At 48.4% G+C, this 17,416-nt stretch overlaps 1 protein-coding gene across 1 annotated transcript in view; it reads left to right on the top strand.

Moving 5' to 3' along the window:
- The first annotated feature begins 2,759 nt into the window (after nt 1–2,759).
- Nucleotides 2,760–17,416, top strand: part of LOC144158687 (uncharacterized) — a 29,707-nt gene continuing 15,050 nt past the window's right edge. The window contains exon 1 of the mRNA XM_077689730.1: nt 2,760–3,194. The gene's annotated coding sequence lies outside the window, so the exon portion shown is untranslated. The remainder of the gene's footprint in view (nt 3,195–17,416) is intronic.

Here is a 17,416-nt window from a genome sequence, read left to right as displayed (position 1 = left end):
CGTATTTTTGTTTAGATATTACTGTCGACGAAACAAATAACCCTTAGGCATTACTAAAGCAGAAAAACGACTATTGTTTCGCCGCAGGATCTATTTCTTTTTATTTTTTTACCTGTGGCGTTTAACCACCAAAAATTCCCCGCATTTCCCCGAGGGGAAGAATGTGAAAGTGCGAATGCACGAGTTGAATTTGCGCGGTTCGGTAATGTTCGCAAAAGAGAGATCACACACACACACACAACTACAAAGAAAAAAAGATGCATTTATTCACAGACACCTATTTGTGTTGTCGTTGTACTTGATTGCTAGAGCGGATCTCAGCTTTGAAATTTCGTGTCAGTACTCCTTTAAGCGGGTGCATTAGCCCTTCTCACGCCCGATTCCTGGCCAATCCCCCACGTGGGTATGTGCCATGTCAGCGGCCACGCAGCGCGCGCCCATCTCCCCCCGTTACCAAGGAAGACGAGGAGATTCCTTGCCAATCCCCCACGTGGGTATGTGATGCGGACATCGCCGGTGGACGCAGGTTCAGGGTCGCTTAAGAAGTGCATTGCACTTAAAAATAAATTCTCGATACGCCACTGTTGCAAATAATACACCACAATGGAAGGCTCCAAATTACGACCAAATGGAATTATTAAAGGGACCCTGAAACGCTCTAGATAAGCGCTTTCACTCTTTCCTTCCCTTCTGGAACCACTGCGAAAGCTATAGTTATCGCCAGCACGGAGCGGACACTGCGTGATTTGCTCGTCGCAGCAGATGCCGGGAAAGGGAGAAAAATCTTTCGAGCGAGTTCAGGTTATCTGATGGGCATAGAGCAGTAATTTTTTGGCTGAGGTACTTTGCGACCCCCTAACCTAAGTTCTGCGTGTGTTGGGTGACTACGTTCTGCAAGCATTTAAGAGTTCGAAAAATTTTAAAAAGTGTTGCAGGGTGCCATTAACATCGCACAGCACATCGCCACCATTTCCATTCTTTCGCTGATGCCGCAGACAGTGTTACACTTATGTGCTTCGAATGAGCTCCCTGATCAGTAAAATCTCACGGTATCAAAAGTCTGGAGGTCACAAGGCCCCCGGACAAAATAATTGAGGCTTCTGCAATATTTGACAAAAAAACCGTGCATAGATAAGGACAAAGAAAAGAAAACACAAACACGAGCTCTTGTATTTTCCTTACTTCGTCCTTGTCTACGTGCAGTTTTCTTTTAGTCAAAATGTGCGGAAGAACCAATTAGCCCAATCTTCCAAATTTATGAGAAATTATTGAGGCTACCGATGGCGGTATCTTCCATGTGTTTTCAAAGAAGCATTTACACAGGCACACCACATGCCGTATGCCAAGGCAGCGGTGGGGTTAAGTTTAGACAGCCACCTCGGGCCAGTTTTTACCCGCTGTACATTTTGGTTTAACATATGTTGGTAAAGCTGTATAATTCGCCCTGACCCTATTAAATTCGGTGGACAACTTTGTGGTCCACCAAGTCGCTTTACCACGCCGACTGCAATTATTCTCCACTGACATCCGCCAATCCCTGTTTAGAGTCGCGGCAGTATTTTACATCTGCGCGTGCATGCCTGTGTTTCCGCGAGACAGACAACCGCTCAGCACTGTCGGTATCGCGGCGTGAAAAATGAGCCTGATAGAGAAACGCCTGGGAAATTTTCACTATTTTCGCGTCGAGTAGGTAGCACTGCACAGCCTTAGCCATTAAAATGTTGCATATGTAGTATTGGTTTCGTTTCGGACCAGGCCCTCGCGCGTAGAGCGGCGAAGGCGTCCCGCTACGCAGCAAAACAGCGCGGGTTGTGTTCCTTGCTACGGAGGCAGCATTTCTGATACAGGCGAAATACGGAAACGTCACTGACGTCTTTGGACACATTAAAGAACCACAGTTGGACGATTTTTACCATACTCTCTACCAGGGCCGTACCCAGAAATTTTTTTCGGAGGGGGTTATGGGTTATCGGAATGGAGGATATTTGCCGAAAGGGGCATTAAGTCTGGCTCGAGGGCTGCCTGGAAAATTTTCGGAGGGGGTTCTAACCCCCAAACCCCCCCTCTGGCTACGTCCCTGCTCTCTACACGGCGAGCTCCGGCGATGTACGCTGCTCAAGCAACATTTTATGCTACGTGTAGGCTCATCGGCCCAAATGGGCGAGCGTGTGCGTTTAGGACAGCCTATTATTTTAAAAGGCGGGAAAGTAACTACACTCTCGGGAGTCGCGCGGATAAGCGAAAAAAATTATTTTCAATAAAAGAGTTTCGACAACGAGCTCGGAAGGGCCGCACTGCCGCGTTCTCGATGCTGTTCCGCGCACTGCTGCAGTTTGAGCGAGTAAAAAATGAAAGTAGCGCAAAATTATTTGGTGTCGACAGCATTTTCAATCCGTCTGTGCCTATCTGCAATTGAAAAACTTAACGTACACGCCGCTCCACTGAACGATCCCACTGAACCTGCATTATGGCCAGCGCAGCTCGGCGAGCAGACAGGCCCTCGTGGCGGGGCGCAGTCTGCCGGCGTTCCGGAGAAGCGCATGGAGCGGCGAACAAGATCTGGCCGCGCCGCCGCGCGCAGTGTCAACACCTAAATATTCTTACACCGTGGTTCGTACGGACAGAGACGCCACAGCGTAGCAGACAGCGCCGAGGACCGTATAACTCAGCTAGAAGGACACCATATACACCAACATGGCCATCAATTTGCCTCTGAATGTGGCGCCCTCGTTTGGACTACCTCTTGCAAACTTATACGGCTGGCATTCATTGTATGCAGAGGGGAGGTATTGTTCTGCTTTGGGTCGTGAACTGTTTTTGTTCTCGCGATCAGGTTCGCGTGAAACAGCTACGACAACGTTTCTGCGGAGGAGTGTTGTTGAGAGTATCATCTCACGATATAGGGCTTAACGGCGGCCGGATTCGTGTTCGCTGTGCATGTGAAGAGGCCTCATGAGCCAACGCGTCGGGGTGGAACTCTCAGCAGCTCGGTCCGACCGGTCGTCGTGGATGCGGCATCTCCTGTCTAGCGGCGACCCGTGTTTCTCCAATTGAAGACTACCCTTCGGCCGCAGTTTGTTTCAGTCCGAGTGAAGGGGCGTGTACAGCAGCAGCACCCCGCAGACGCCGGAATCGTCGTGGCCGAGCAGCGATTGATCACGCCTTGACGGTCTACAGTGGAATACCGATTTCAGGTAACCTTGCTCGGCACGTGGCCATTAAACCGGCTACAGTTATTCCAAGCCCACTTTCTGAGATAAAATGTCGTTCACCGCTCATAAAAGTGTCACCAAATACTACCGCAGGAGCTTCGCTCAAAGGAAAACATAAGCGTGCCTATGAAAGAAGCATTACTGGACGGAAAGCTATCTATTGATTGCGCGTGAACGGTTGTCGAACCCGCATCTCTGTCGAGGAAGTCGAGCATAAGCGTGGGGAGGGCTTGTTTCTTCCTCCAGAATTCGCTCGTGTCGCCCCTGTGTCGAGATAATTCGCCCCTATGTCGAGATTTCGGCGCACGCTAAAGATTCCCACGGGGTTGGAATTAATCCAAAGCCCACCACTACGGCGCACATCACAGCTCGAACGTAGCTTCATTGGGTGCATTAAACCCTACAGTCATCGGATTCCTTCTTGGCAAAATGCCCATCTTTGATGCTCTTGTGGCTCTTTATTCTGCGAAGATGACGTTGATTTGCTGTGGTCTGTGCTAGTTGGTACATCTTCGAAGGGAATCAGCTTGAAGTATAAACGAACACCAAGGAAGAGGGAGATGCACGACCAACTGCTGTTGATGTTCTGATGCTGTTGGTGATGCTCATTGTTCATAAATACGAATAATGCCGATTGTCACGTTTATAGGACCACCCAACTGCCCACAAAGGCGAGGAAAACCACTAAAACAATGAAAGCAAAACCTAACGGATTAGCTGCCACTTTCGTTCTGGCTTGTTTCTTGTCACCGCAACTCTGAGAACGAAGCTGCTAAGGTTTGGCATCGCCCACATATTTACTGAAGCTGGCTTAATTGCAGATATAAACTGAGGTCGCAGCTGAATCACAGCGTTGGCAGCGTTGACGAGTGTTCATAACGTGAGCTGTCTCCCCCACAACTCCAGAGCTCGCGTGGAGTCTGCTTGATGAGGAGTAATCGTCGCCACATGGAATCAAAATGTTCTGTGCACGAAACGCAACTGGGGTGTTAAAGGAGCCATGAAGAGAAAACACAAGTTTGGTTCATTCAAAAGATTGTCTCGTTAGAATCATACTGACACCACTTTTAACGTAAACTTCGCTCAAATAAGCTACATAATTAGGCAAAACAGGAATGGTCATGCGACCCACCAGCTCATTTCCCGCAACAGAACCTGTGATGTCACATGGGCTAAGCTCTGCGATTGGCGGAGGCTGGCAGAAGCAGACGCAAATTAGGTAGAGCTTACAAACTAGACGAACGAGCGATTTGCGCTTGAATTTAGGGCACATTCTTTACAAAGCAATAGGAATGATGGGACAAACAGTGGAAGTTACGAAAGCACATGTAAACATAGAAGTACTGATGCGTTCTGCTGTTCGTACTGCGCACAGCATGCTTTGGTTTAGCTGCACAGCACTATGGGGCTTGGGGTTGTCTCAGACGACACTGGCCGATTGACGCAAGCAACGGTGTCTTACGTGACCCCATTTGTCGAGCGAGCACTGTTTCAGGGAACGAATATTTTCTCCCAGAACAAAAACAAGCCAGGTTTATATGCAGGCAAAAACAAACCAAACGCTTGCCACGGTATGGTGGCGCCATCTAGGTTACGGAACGTAAAGAAACGCGGGAACAAACCAACACCGCTACAGGGTGGAGACAACCTTTGAACGGTCCCGTGCCGCCGCAATTGGGCCAACGGGCTCAACGCGTTATTCTTTTCGTTTCCCACGAGACCTAGCAACGCGAAACAGACAATATGATTCAAACTTCTTCAGTAAACCGCGTTGCGGCGATAATTTTAGCGCGGTTTTGACACAATGACTTGCTTCGGCGGCGAGCGAGCAAACGAACATGGCGGCGCCAGCGTTACGTGTCTCTACCCTGTACGGCGGATGCGTGAATGAAGGTACTCTAGGCTGCAGAGCGGTCGGTTCCCGTGATGTCACTTGGGACCACGAAAACGCACGATTGAGCGGGAAAATCAAAATTTTAACCTAAATTGTTTAATTTCTCAGTGAATAAAGCACCGTTTGTATCTGGACAAGCGCTGGGGGCACTATAAAACACGAAATCTTTCGAATAAAACCAACTTGCATTTTCTCTTCATGGCTCCTTTAAGTTACAAACCAGGAGGTGGAAACTGCCTAACTTCCCACAGGAGGTTTTAAAGGGGCCATGAAGACAAAATACAAGTTTGGTTCATTAGAAAAAACTGCTTTGTCCAGTTAACATTGGCACAAAGCTCGAATGGGTAATTTTGATATTATAACATAGCCAAAGACGACGCAGTTGACTTGAAGGTAAAACAAGTTTATCGGAGTGAACTTGTGTTCCTTTAAAGCGCCAACCACATCAAGCGATTTTGCAAGTGACTTGGGGAGCGACGCGACTAGCGACGAACTACTTTTCGCCGCGGACCTAGTCGCTCGTCGAATTGCTCGGTTCTGGGTCGCCAGAAATAGTCGCTCGCCTCCAGGAAGTGGCCTCAGCAACTAGCCAATAGGAGAGCTCCTGCGTAAGCACGCAACCTCCGGTTTTGGAAGAGAACGGGAGGGAGATTCGCGCAGACGGCGTTTGCGATGCATTGGCAAAGAAAGCTTTGCATGGCAAAGCTTGTGTACATGCTAGTGCACTGCACGGGCTCGGGCCGGCCCGAAAGCCCGAGGCTCGGGCCCGGGCCGGGCTCGGGCTTGAACCAAAATTTGTTCAAGCCGTGCCGGCGCGAGCCGGCCCGGGCAGACCCTGAGGCTCGGCAATCCTGTGTCGCAAATGCTAAATTCTTGACAACAAAATGTTTTCTTGTTGATCTGTCAGGTTAAGTGAAAACAAAAAAAAAAAAAAGCGAAAGGCTAATTCACTACGGCGCCATTAAAAGATGTGAAAAAAAGACTATTGCACTTAAAAAACCTTCACATCAATAAAAAAAAAACGTTTCGGCCCCATCAGCGTGAGTTGGAGAAAGCGGGCTAGAAAACAAGGGCTCTCCAGCCATAGACTACAACATGACTGTCTCTTCCCTCTGCTTTTCAAACTGAAACAAAACAGAAAAAAACGTGACCTGGACTTTGCACTGTGTGCAGAGTTTGAAGGACCCATTTTTGAAGCAAAGCCCATAATTTTTCGGGTAAGAATTATTTTAAAACCATGAATAAATGCAAGAAAGAACAGAAGTGCAAATGAAATAATGCAGCCAACTTAACTAGAGGAAAAGACAAAAAAGAAGTGCTGAAACCTGACGCATCGTCTGCTCAAACAACGAAAGGCGCAATATCTGCTGAAGAACTGCAAGACTAAAAAATTATCCTTTTGCTCGGAATCGTTTAAGGTATCCTCGGTGTGCCTTGATTTCGAAGACTGGCAAATGAAGTGGCAAATGCTGCTGGCAAAAACAACTGCTGAAAATACAGTTTATAAGTGAGAATATTAAAGTTGTACAAAGTTCGGTCCAAGTTTAAAAGAAACTTAAATCCAAAGTAGTATTGGCTTTTTGCTGATGCCTTTTAGGGTAACAGCAAACTTCTTCGAGTTTATGTTTATAATGTGTCGATGCGAGCTAGTTGGTACATCATCATGTAAACAGAATATACGCCAGGCACAATTTGAGAAAGGAAAACTGGCAGGAAAGAGGCGCCTTTTTCGTTTTGTTGAATTCTGTCGGGTTCGGGCCGGGTTCATATTTTAGAAATTTGTCGGGCTCGGGCCGGACTCTGGCTCAGTTTTTAGAAATTCGTCGGGCTCGGGCCGGGCTCGGGCTTACATTTTAAAAATTTGTCGGGCCAGGGCCTGGGCCAAGTCCCTGTCGGGCCGGGTCTGGCCGGGCCTGGAAATTGCGGCCCGTGCAGTGCTCTAGTACATGCTGAAGCAGAAGCAAGAAGGCTCCCGCACACACTGGGTGAGATCCGTGTGGCAAAAACGACGTCAAGAAAGCGAATTCTTCACGGCGTTCATGTTGAGCCGAGAGACGAGGCACAGAAAGGAAAGCGCGTGCTACCGCTAACCCAAACCAGTTTTAGAGATGCAATGAAGTGCAAAAAGCAAGGTAGAAGGTTGTAATACTTTTTAGTCATGGTTTTTATGACAAATGAACAAAAAAAATGTTTGTAAACAACCAGTGTACCAAGCGCGTTACTATGCGCAGAGCGGCAACATTGAAATCGCTGTCCTCAGTCGCTTGAGCCGTCGCTGTCATGTGGTTGCCTCGGCGAGCAACTTCGGATCAGCGACTGCGGATCCTAGTCTCGTCGCGTCGCTGGAAAAATCGCTCCATGCGGTCAGCGCTTAACTCAATGAACACACAGGCGGCAAAACAACATTCAACAAAGTGACGTGCACAGACTGGTGTCGGCAAATTGAATACCGCGGCATCTGTTCTGCGGGTATTATTTTTCGGCGTAAGTGTTTCTTGAACTGTTGAATTACATCGAAACACTGTAGGTCAAAGAAGATTATTCTAGGCTGCTGACATCACATCTAAGCACTCTACCTATCAAAAGAGATAACAAGTGCGGCATACAAAATAAAATCAACATGCGCTCCACTTGGCACGCAGATAACGGTAAAAACAAAACAAACCCAATGCATACAAGCAGAAGCATGGCGTCAAGCATCGGAGTCGGCCGTCTTCCGTAGGCAAGCTCAAACTGTGTTATCTTTGTAGTTTCCTGGATAGCGGTGTTGTACGCAAACGTGACATACGGGAGGACTTCGTCCCAAGTCTTATGTTCAACGCCGACGTACACAGACAGCATATCCTCGATCATCTTGTTCAGACATTCCGTTAGTCTGTTCGTTTGGGGCTGGTACGCCGTTGCTCTTCGGTGATCTGTGTTGCTGTAGCGTAAGATTCTTTGAATAAGCTCTGCAGTAAAGGCCGTTCCACCGTCCGTGATTAGGACTTCACAGGCTGCATGTCGCAGCACCACTTGGCTTATGAAGAACTTCGCGACTTCTTGAGCTGTCCCTCTTGGAAGAGAGGCGGTCTCTGCGTAGCGCATCATGTAGTCTGTCGCTATGACATTCCACTTGTTCTCGTATCGTGGCGTAGGGAACGGGCCCACAAGGTCCATTCCAATCTGTTCGAAAAGCTTGATGGGACGGCGATCGGCTGCAGAAGTCCAGCGGGTCTCGTTGGCGGCGTTTTTTGTCGCTGGCAGTAGTACTTGGCCCTGACTTTTCCAGTAGTGTGGGTGCTATGCCGAGATTTCCGGCAGACGGGTTGTCATGGGACGCTTCCAAAATTTCGTCGCGAAGGTCTGCACGGATGACAAGAAGATAATTCGTTCTCGTTTTGGGGTTGAAATTTTTCTTCACTAGAACGGAGTTTTTGAGGCTGAATGCTGGTAAGTTGCGTTTGAAGGCCCTAGGCACGGCGACGTTGCATCGTTCGAGGTAGTTCATCATGACGTGTAACTCTGGGTTGGCATGCTGCTGGGTGGCTAGGTCGCTCTCCGTCATGACTACAAAGAATGGGCTGTCTTCATCAAAGTCTTGTGGTGGTGGGTCGATGGGGGCATGAGACAGGCAGTCGGCGTAGGAGTGTTTCTTGCTGGATTTATAGACAATTGTAACATCAAATTCTCGCAGGCGGAAGCTCCACCACCCAAGACGGTCAAAGGGGTCCTTCAAATTGGCAAGCCAACAGAGCGCGTGGTGGTCTGTCACAACCTTGAACGGTCTGCCATACACGTATGGGCGAAATTTTGAAATGGCCCATATAATAGCGAGGCACTCTTTCTCTGCAACAGAGTAGTTTTTCTCTTCCTTCGACAGGCCACGGCTGGCATAGGCGATTACTTTTTCGCAATGGCTTGGCTTTCGGATAAAGGCGGCACCCAAGCCTACATCACTGGCGTCTGTGTGCACTTCCGTTTCAGCGTTTTTGTCAAAATGAACGAGCATGGGCGGGCTCTGCAGGTGTTGCGGCTTGCAGAATGCCTCCTCCTGGGTGTTTTCTCAACTGAAAGGGGTGCTATCTTTTGTCAAGTGTGGGAGTGGCTCGGCAATGTGTGCGAAGTTTGCGACGAAGCGACGGTGGTACGCGCACAGTTCGAGAAATCTTCGCACGCCCTTCTTGTCTTTCCGTCTTGGGAAGTTCGCTATTGGCGGTGAGATCTCTGAGTGGCGCCCCCTGGCTCTGACGTCGGCTTAGGGATTCGCGCCGCTGTCGTCTGCTACACTCCGCTTGTGAGGGGCAACAGTGTCTGGGCTAGAAATCGCCCGCTTCGTTGCTGTAGCGCGTTAAAAAGCGTATTTCTAGCGACTCAGTTATTTTGCCAGCTTCTGACGCATCTGAATAATTTGAAGCTGTATCCCCCCTAAGTTTGCAACACACGAAGAGCTACAGAACAACTTTCTTCAGAGTATCCGTCAGAAGATCGTGTGTAACTCGTCCTTTCTTGCTTATTCTCGAGGATCAGCGATGAGAGCTTCTCGATAAGTATTCAAAATGCGTAGGCTTCCCTGCAGTATTTTTGAGGTGCTCCTATGAAGACTCAACAGTCTAATACTACGTACCGAAGCAGCGGCCTCTACACACTTATCGCACAGCAGGAAATAAAGCGGCTTTCTTCTGTTTCTTTCGTTGTTGTCTTCTATCGGATTATTTCTGCCCAATGCATTACTTTTTCTGCGCCATCACCAACTTCTTATTAGGAGGTTTCGGGATGTTTGGGAGCCTCACAAAGGTCGTGTGGATATTTCCTTCATTTTGTATGGCATACATTCCCTTCTTCACAAATTGGCTTTCATTACAGCTGCGTGCAAGAAGGTGCATATCCGCAGCGTGCTTTGTTTATTCACATGCAAATACAATGAGAAAGTTTGTGCTACGCCAACGCAATCGCGCCCGAAACAACGTGGTCCACAGTACTCGCAGGTGGCGTTTTTGCTCCGAATTTCTATCGTTATCATAACGAACTGACTCTCAACTCGAACAATGATGACATGATTACGGTCTTGAAGGCATGATATACTCGCTAACTAACGTAAAAATAGTATACCTGCATATATTACAAGACTCGAAACCGAAGAAGAATTCCAAGTAGCTCTTCATTGCTTTTCAACCCTTCCAGGCGCGAAGAACAAATCCTATTCTACTCGGGATGGCGTTCTATGATATGAAGAAAATTACTTTTACTCTCTTGTCCTCGACTGAGGACCCGGCCCACTAACCAGATCGATTTAATTGTTGAAGTATTCCCCTCCTCCCCTTCATCCTCATCCTCCTCTTGAGTGTAGTTTTCCTATAACGCATATCCGAATATCGGGAAGATATGGTTGTGCAAAATGTTCCGAAAGATCCCTTCAGGGCTTAACAAACATATATTTGTTACTATAAATTTAACGAAGACGTGACTCGTTTTGCTCAATAAACCTCCATACTGGTTAGATGCCTGGTATAGAGTCAGCGCACGCGTATATACACACTGGGTTATTTGGAACTCAACCTACAGTTTTTGCAGTCTATAGTGCATGCTGGCAAACGTTCATGCCTTGACAACGTAAAGTGATGTGACAAAACGCGTTCGAGGGTTCGGCAAGGTTGCAAAAACTGTTTTACCTTACATATGATTACCGGGAATCCTTATGCCAAAGCCGACAGCCCTGAAGGCCTAGAATTTGTTTTGGTCTTCCATTTTCGCTGTTGTCGGTTATTAGCAGCTGACTGTTCCTTTTGTTCGAATGCTTACATGAGAAGCTGACGCCTAGCTCCGACTCTTCGCGCTCTGCACAGGACCGGCTTCGCAAGGAATGGGGTGGCGCCGGCAATTTTTTTCCCGTAGCGGTATCCAAAACTATACTTTAATTGACACCATGAGCTAGTGTATGCGATTTTAAGCCTATTATTATGATAAAAAGTTACCCACACGCCAATTCTGGTGGGGACAATCATCAGATGTTGACCGAGCGCAAAGAAACAGCAGGGAGAGCGATCCTGAGTGAAGCAGACGAAAAATGCGAGAATCCCTAAGCTGACGTCACGGAGGCGCGCTTCGCAGCGCCGCCTATGTTCGCGCTCACCGCCAATGGCTGACGTTTTCGCCGGGTCAGGCAGCACTCCTGCGGCGTTGACGACGTGGCCCAAAAACTTGAGTTCAACTTATGCGATGTGGCACTTTTCAGGCTTCAGCCTTAACCCCGACGTACGAATGGCTTTGAGTACAGACTCCAACCTTGCAAGGTGTTCGTCGTAAGTCACCGAAAGTTCGACGTTGCTGGCACGGTGCACATTCCCAACAGCATCACCTTGAACTCGTATAGGCCGTCCGGGGTTATGAATGCAGTCTTCTCTCGGTCTTTCTCGTCGACTCCAATTTGCCAGTAGCCTGTCTTCAGATCCATCGAGGAGAAATACTTCGCATGGCGGAGGTTGTCATGGGCGTCGTTGATTCGTGGCAAGGGGTAAACGTCCTTTTCGGTGATTTTTTTCTGTCACCGGTAGTCACTGCAGAACCATAATGTGCTGTCTCTTTTTTCACAAGTACAACCGGCGCATGTCATGGGCTTTTCGATCGCTGTATAATGCCGTCCCTGATCATGTCTTCCACTTGTGTCCACCGGATAACTTCTCGCTAGTGTGAAGATGCGGTACTGTGAGTGTTGGGTAGGTCAGGCTCCATCTTCAGTTATAACTTGGTGCTTCGCTAGAGGTGTCGGACATAATTTTGAGTTCAACGGAAAGCACTCGCTGTAGCGACACAGCAAAGCCAATAATTTGTGCCGTTTTTTTGCAGGAACGCCGGGGTTCATGTTGAAGTGGAAGTTTGAAACCATCTTCGCATGCGCATTCGAAGTCGACAACCGTGATCATGGCACTTGGTTCTTTTCTTCGAGGAGCTCAATTGCAATGCCCTTGTTTAGATGCTGGTACTCCTCAGTGAAGTTAGTGACCAAAACATGGGATTTGCATTGTTTAAAGCGCACATTGCCTCATGCGATGGAGACACCGTGGTCGAGAAGCAAACTTTGGTCACTGTACAATAGCATTGATGTCAGGGACAACATCTTCACAGTGGACGGTGATCATCAAGCTTGCGCGTGGTGGCAGGGTGACGTGATCATCAGCGGCCCTTACAGCAGCAAAATGTTCAGGGTTCGGTTCCGGCGTAATGGATTGATCGGAAGAAAAAGTTACGGGCTTTATTGTCCATCAAAAAGTCCATTCCAAGAATTACGTCGTGGGAGGAGTTGGGCAAAGTGACGACGGCAGCAGGGTACACTGTGCCGTCTATGGTAATGTGTAATTTGCACATTCCACTTGGCATTACAAGATGGCCACCTGCTGGGTGTATGTGCGAACCGTCCTATCTGTTCATAACTTCCTTCAGCCTAGATGCAAATGATCCACTCATTACAGAGTAATCAGCTCCGTTTCTATCTATGAGAGCGACTACATCAAAGCCATCGATGGACACCTCTACGTCGGATGCCGCCTTCCTTGAGCTCCGGGTGCATCGGGGCATTGTATCTCAGCTTGTGCGTCTGACGGTTGGGCATGACGCATTGCCATCATCTTCTCAGTGGCAGGCCTGGTCGTGTTGGGTACGCATCGCGCCGTGTCGTCGTTGTGTTCGGGACTCACTTCAGGGTTAGATTGGGTTGTCGGACTGAGGGCATGTCATGAATTCCATTAATCGGGGAGTCGTTGGAGGGTTTTAGTTTTCCGCCATTGTGCAACTTCACCCCCAGAAGTTGCTGTCTTTAGTTTCTCCTGCGTGGGCTAGATCTCCTACGGGTGAAGTCTGCGTTGTTTCGACGGCTTGGCGATCGGTATGGGTAGGGCGACAGCGAACGTTTGAAGCGTGCTCGACCTTTCTTTCTTTGTATTCTTTGTAAGTAAGGTATTCTTTGTAAGGTGCTGACCGGGTAGGGGCATGGTGCAACAACGAAGAACGCTCGCAAACCGAGCCTCTTGTGGGGTCAGCGATGGCAGATGTGGTCGGCCCCTCCGCAGTTGTAGCACAGTGGGCTATTATCGGGGGTTCGCCATGTGTTCCTTTTCCTCGGCATCTGGTTTTGGACTACAAGGAGTCGGGCATGTGACAGTGCACGGCGGCACGGTGGGGCCTCTTGACAACGAGTTGGAGAAGGGCGGGTTCGACGAACAGCTGCGGATTAGGTCATTGCTTGTTGTTCACGGGGTGCTTCGGATGGCATAGGAATCCCCAGCACCCGTTGAACCTCTTCTCAGATGACGTCAGTCAGGGCAGCGACTCGAGGTTGCGGCGTCGTTCGCAAAGGTTTCTGAAGCTCCTCCTTGACGACTGCACGGATTGTCTGGGTAGTGTTGGAGCTAATAGCTCCAGCATTGATCGTTTCTGAAACTAGTGCATTGGTGGGGCAGTTGTACTGCATTGTACGAATTTCCAGCGTCTTCTCTATTGCGGCAGCCTCAGACGGGAATTCCGCCACCGTTTTAGAGGGGTTGCAGATAAGGCAAGGAAAGAGTTCTTGCTTCTTTCCTTGCCTCAAAAACCAGAGTTTTTTTTGTTTCGTCATTTTTAGGCCCGCACGTCAAAATAATCACTTCATTTCCTCAACGAAGATTACGACCCCTTCAATGGGGTGTTGCGTGCATGTTTCCAATAAACGTGCGGCTCCTTCCTTCCGCACGACGGTAGGGAATGTTTTAAGGAACTCGCTTTTACAGTCCGTTCAGTTAGGGCGCTTTCATGGTTCTCGAACCAAGTTCGGGCTGTATCCTCTAAATAGAAGAAAACGTCGCAGAAAGTTTCTTCGTTATCCCACCTGTTAAAGATCATTGCGCGCTCCACTTTCTCCAAACAGTCCTCAGGGTCTTCACCAGGGGTTCCACAAAACAATCGTGGTTCCTGGTGCTGATACAGGACGATGGGAGGATTGGCTTGTTGCGCCATGTTGTAGGTTGCAGCGGTCTTTCTCTTACTTCATTCTGGTAGGAGACCAAAGTCGGCCGGTAAACCTTGAAGTCGGCGGCTTGCTCAACTAGGGCTGGCTTGTCGGCTTCCAAAAGGTGTAGGAAGCATAAAGGGTGCGTACCCCACACCCCTACCAGATTTCACGTAGAGAAAGACGACCCAGTTGACTTGAAGGTAAAACAAGTTTATCGGAGCGAACTTGTTCTTGCCTAACAACTCAACGAATACACAGGCGACGAAAAAGCAGTCAACAAAGTGACGTGCGCAGACTGGTGTTGGCGAATCGAATACTGCGGCGTCCGCTCAGCGGGTAATTATTTTTTGGCACAGGTGTTTCTCAAACTATCAAATTACATAGAGAACACTGTACATCAATGAAGATTATTCTAGGCTGGTGATGTTATTTCGAAGCACTCTCCCTATCAAAAGAGGTAACAAGTGTGGCATAGAAAATAATCACTCAACACAGGCTTCACTTGGCACACAGATAACACAGCCTGGAACGGCCGGGCGGTAAAAATAAAACTTAAACAAACCCAATGCATGGTTCGCGGCAATATCAAGGATAACAGATGAAACAGTGGCAACATCTAGCCACTATCTGGTAATTTTTGTATTATGTCGCATAATCTTGTAGAGATTGGTGGTGTTGACCAAAGCCACTGTCAAGCCACATAGCTGGGTGAAGGTACGGGGGTCTCCACTAGTTCTGGTTGATCATATTACTTGGACGCTATCAAGCAGTTCGCACACAGATAACGGTTCCTAGTTGTGGTTCAAATTATGTCACTCCTGCCCATGTTTTGTCACTGTAGTTCGAAATTGGAATGTTGTGCCTTATTTCCATGCATTTTTTAGGTTAAAAATCGTTTTTCGTGGCTGTACTGGTTGAGTGGGGCACCAAAGTTTAGTTCTTTCAAATTTAAGTTACATTTGACCTTCATGACCAGTTGAAGGGGGACTCTCCTGATTGCTTTCCTATGTAATTTTGTAATTAATGACCCAGAGGCTTAAAAACCATTGTGAGCCAATACAAAAAGTTTTACAAACCCATCAAAATGTTCCTAACGGAATAGCTTGCTTCTTTTGGACATATAGTGTATCTTTACTGAAACAAAAATAAACAAGCAATGCATTTTAGTTTAGTATTCATCAGTATTCATTAGATGGCACTGTATTTGTATACAACTTTAGGTTGCCTACCTTGCAGTCGACCACGGCCATAGCATGGGCAATGCGCAAGTTATGCAGTGTATGACCAAGGATGTAGACCGCAGCGCAGCAGATAAAGAAGTGCTGCTACTGGGCGATTTCAAAGGCCCCATCCAGCCCCTGGATGGCTTTTAATATCCAAACGGGGACCTCTTGCTTTTGAGTGCTTAAGAGCTTTTGCTCAAGATGCTCAACCTCCGACCAGACTGTGAGGGTGAATTCACGTGGTGCGCCAGGAACAGCCACACCTGCATCGACTATGCGCTAGTGTCCCAAAAGTTGGCATGGCATGTCCCGCACGTCCACATTGACAAAGCAGGACAGTTCATGACCACTAGCGATCACAGCCGCATAAAAGTGACCTTCACTAAACCTGCTCGGAGGGATTGGCGCAAGGAATGGCATGAGCCTTCCCGGCGGTTTCTTCCCACTTCTGCGACGAAGCTGTCGCGCAGGCATCTTAGCTTCGTATACATCTACACTGCCAGAGAGCTACAAACAATATACGGGGAAACTAGGGTGCTACATTCACGCCTATGAGATCCGCTCCACTTCGCGTAGGGGGGTGCGGCACGGAGGCTGGTGGGACGGGGAGGTGAAACCAGCTCTGAACCTTCGTCGGGCAGCCTATCACCAGCATGGGATCGCGGGGACGGCAGCAGTCCCCACAAGTTGGTGCCAGATGCTGTAGGAACAATACTTGGCCTGCAAGCGGACCATGCAGCAGGTCGTACGACGCAAAATCGCAGCTCACAACCACGCCCAGCAGCGATCCATAATAACTGCTTGGTGGCAAAAGAGCCAAAAGTTTTGGGCATATGTGTCAATTCTTGACCGAAAACCTGCCCCACCGGAGTTACGGGATGAAACTGACGAGCCTTTCAGAGTCATCGTGGAACACCTCACCCGACACATGGTGCAGCTGTACGACTCCCTGCCGTCTAATGCAGATAAAGAGCGGTGTGAAGAGTCCACTCCACACAGTAGTATCATGGATACATACGAGTGAAACTGGCGGGTGTCTCGGCTCTTGCTGGACCACGCACTTGCTGTAATGAGCTCGCACACAGCCCAGCGTATGTATGCAATGCCGGCGGGCTTGGTAAAAAGCCCAGAGGATGTGGTCCGCGTCACACTGGCCCTCATTTTCACCACAGTCATTGCGGGGGAACCAGTTCCAGCTGACTGGCAGTGCGGTCACGTGCACCTGGTTCGCAAGAAAGGTGGAGATGCCGGCAACATATAGGATTACCGACCCATCACGGTGACCAGTGTAATCTACCGGCTCTTCACCCTTGTGGTGAAAAGCTGGATGAGTGCGTAGGCGGAGGGCTCGAGGGTCCTGAGCCGAATCCTGAGCAGGCGGAGTGCTCCAGGGTCTTGCTGTAACTGAAGTCACATTTGCCTCAGAAAGCTAAACAGATCCACTGCTGAATTATGCAGAACAAAGGAAATGAGCAATAAGACACTAAAGCAGATTTATTTGTTCTTAACGCTACAGAAGACAACTTCGCTCAATCAGCCACATGGACACACAATGTTCAGTTTCATGCTGTTGCGTAGGCATTTAATTTGCGACTGTTTCTGCATCCCATACATACATAAATGCCCAAACAGTGTAAATGACTCACTGTGAAAATTCGGAAGTAGCGTCTTTTCCTGTAGGTGAAACTTGCGTTTGTCGCTGTTTATGTGCTGTCGCACAAGGAGCCCTAGCGCCACACACGGCAGAAGTGATTCTGCTTTAAGTGAATTTGTGAACCCCTTGACTCAGCTTGAACACATCTGCCACACAGTACCCCACTACAACTGCACTTATTCTGCTTAATTCCTGCACCACACTTGGTACAAATGAGATCAGAAAACAAGCACTGCAACAGCCTTTCCTGATTCTCATAGCTACATATCAAGGCAATCATCCCTAAGTCACCATCACACAACACACGGCTCGGTTCACTATGGCAAATGAGATCATAAATCGATTGTTGAAATAGCTCCTGCCACCCTCACTGTTATACTGGAAGATCATTGTTGAGTCTGCAACACAGCATACAGCACTGAGTAATGGCAAGTGAGATCACAAACCAAACACTCAATGGCCTCTTCTGAT

Source organism: Haemaphysalis longicornis, unplaced genomic scaffold (assembly GCF_048455015.1).
Source record: "Haemaphysalis longicornis isolate Haplotype H1 unplaced genomic scaffold, Haemaphysalis longicornis Haplotype H1 scaffold_10, whole genome shotgun sequence".
NCBI classification, from domain to species: Eukaryota; Metazoa; Arthropoda; class Arachnida; order Ixodida; family Ixodidae; genus Haemaphysalis; species Haemaphysalis longicornis.
Note: the sequence above shows the minus strand (reverse complement) of the source record. Positions and strands in the feature narration are given on the sequence as shown.